The sequence below is a fragment of the Monopterus albus genome, unplaced genomic scaffold (genome assembly GCF_001952655.1).
Source record: "Monopterus albus unplaced genomic scaffold, M_albus_1.0 scaffold274.1, whole genome shotgun sequence".
Classification (NCBI taxonomy): Eukaryota; Metazoa; Chordata; class Actinopteri; order Synbranchiformes; family Synbranchidae; genus Monopterus; species Monopterus albus.
The window spans coordinates 485,047-488,119 of NW_018128154.1; positions in this window are offsets into that span (position 1 = coordinate 485,047).

Sequence of the window (3,073 nt, forward strand, 5' to 3'; positions counted from 1 at the left end):
TTAGGGAACTGCCCAAGTCGAAATGACATGTTAAAAATATGGGTTAATGGTTTGCATATGTCCTCAATTACCCATTTAACAGTTGTCATAGTGATACCATCACTATCACTAGATGTTTTGTTACCACATTTATTCACTATCTCTATAATTTCCTTTTCAACTATGGGCTTCAAAAACATAGAACTCATGTTCCTTTCGATTGTATTATTATTTATAGTGACGGATGTATCATCTGTACAAATGCTTCATTGATTCATCCACTGCTGAAAGTAGTCCCCGTCACGTGCACTGTTTCCTCCTGTTTGATAGAAACTACAGTGAGCAGCTGTTGTAGGACACCACTGAGAGGATTTTAGACATGAACCACTGGGCTGAGAGCTGAGAGCAGACTGGGTGGAGACAAGTCAGAACATAAACACACAGACACTGTTGGCTTGGACCTGCACATGGGATTTGTGCTCGTGTAGTTGTAAATGATTGTCCTACTGGGGCTAAACATGAAGAATCTTTGTTTACTTTGTGTATCTGACATGCTTCGGTCACGTACGACGGAAAATCTTCATAGGAAAATCCCACAGGAAACATCTTCATCTCGTGCTGCATGTTTGTTTCCGCTTCTACATAAAATTGTAGCTTTTAGAAAATTTCTCTGGTATTTGATTCAAGTTTGTTGGAGAAGAGCCAGTGTAAGCAGAAGATGACAGGAAATCAGCAGCCTCGGCTCCTATGATCATGTTTACATCCTGCAGGCGTTCGACTGAGAAAATCACAACAAATGACATTTAACACAGCGACATGTTTATGAATAAAAACCAGCTAAATATATTTATGGCCCAGCTTCCAAAGTATTTTTGAAAGATGTTTTTACTACAGGAGTATCTTTTACTACACCAGACTGAGCCTGTAGGGGGCGCACCTGCGCAGCAGCAGGGGACTATACTGTAGAAGACAATGAATTTGACAGTGGAGGTAAACGCAGGACGGGAGTTGTGGCATATGATTAAATTGTTGAGGAACAAAACAGCAGATCTTCAAGTTAGACAAAGGTTGGTTAAACAATAACTGGAATAAACTAACAACAAAGACTAACACACATTTAAAGTGCATGAAATGAATGTGTGAACACTAATATTTATTTTCTATAAAGATTAACATTATTTATGAGCAGCAAACAGAAAATGTACAGTTTCTCACCATTATATAAAAATCTGAATTATGAGTGCAAACCAGATGTAAACACCACAACAACATGGAGGGAGCTCACATACCTCAGAATCGGAATCGGAATCAGAATCGGAATCAGAATCGGAATCGGAATCAGAATCACATACCTGTGCCAAATAAAAAGGCCACTAGAGCAACTTGTCACAAAGTGATGTCGTTTTGGGTTTTTGTCATTTTAACATTACTTTTTACCTCATGTCCCATTTATTTTCTTCTGCTCACTCAGAGTTGTACGATTTGATGTCAAGTGGTTTATTTAGTCAAATTTACTCACATTTCTCAGAATGTTAGTTTTGCTGCCTTTTCAGAAGTAAAGCCACATTTCAGTGAAGGCTAAATGACACACCGCTGCTGCGGCCCTAATGCACAGTGGCGTCCAGCAGAGGGGGCAGCCGCTCTCCCAACCATCACACACCGTCAGTACCACAGCACTAGGAATTGTGGGTAGTTCCTGTAAGATGAAAGAAACGTCCACATTTGAGATATGAATCTGTCGATCTGCTGCTCGGTGCCCTCCTGGTTTTGTAAACAGCTTTCACTGCCTTGTGTGTCTGTAAATATGTGGGTCAATTAAGACACCCCCCATCATCACCACCAGCTGAGATGACCCCCCTGTTTCATTACATCACAGGAACAAGTCCAGGCACCCCCGAGGGACACAGTGTTGGCTAATCAGCACTCAGCTGCTCTAGGACTCAGGAGGAGGTCAAAGGTCAGACAAGCACCACCATGAAGACGCCAGCAGAAACTTATCCTGTGGTTCAGGTTCACAGGTTTTAAAACAGAACCTTCTGCTCTCTGTCTTTGTGTGCATGCTTCCTGGCCTCCAGGTGTTTCCTGACCCCACCCCCGCTTGTCGTACAGGCTCACACACACAGACTGAGGTGATGAAAACTTATTTACCTGACAGAGAGGAAAAGTACTAGTTTGTGCTGCTGTTGAACGGTTACATTACCCACAGCCATGTTTGGTTACGTAGCCTCAAACAAACAACATTCAGTGGCACAAGCATTCACAGCCTTTACACAAGTAAAACACCACAGCGCTGCACTGCAGGTTCAAGGCCTGCAGGGGCAGCTCTGCTTACAGTAAATATATGGAAGTACAAGAGTATTATCAGCTCAAAGTACTGGTTTTGAACAAAGTCATCCCCTGTGACTGACACATTATAACCACACATTATTACTGATGCAGTGATGAGCTTAATTTGAAAGTGACAAGGTCCCGGACTATGACTTGATGACAGACATGTGTCAGTGTGGGGAGAGGAGGTCCGGGACTGAAAACACTTCCTCAGTGCGTTTAGATTCCACGTTAATGGAGCAGCTTAGAGGCAACCAATTATCCCCTAGTTTAAACCTAGGGCCCCTCCACTAGGTAAATTCAAGGGACCGTCGTGTTTAGTGGAGAAAAAAAAAGTTCTGAAACAAATCTTTAATGTTTCATATTCTAATGAAATGACAGTTTTACTCCTTGGGCCTTAAAGGAGTAGCGGACACATTTATTGACAGCTGTGTGCTGGACAAGGTGTTCATTTGGGGACATTAAAGATTTATCCAGCCTCTCAGGGACCCCAGAAACATGACACGGAGCCACAGCTAGACAACGTTTTGAGCAGATCTCAAACCACAAAGGGCAGAAGGTTATGAGATAAATGTAATGAAAAGTAGTGAAGGAGAAGTATAAAGCAGCATAAAGCCACAGCACAGTGGCCTACGTCAATACGTTCTACTTCCTGGGCCACTTGTGATTACAACAGAGATTGTGTCTCAGTAAATGTGCGTCAGAGTGAGACCTCTGTCTGTGAAGCAGCTCTGTGACGGGGACCCCCGGGTGGGCGGAGCCGGAC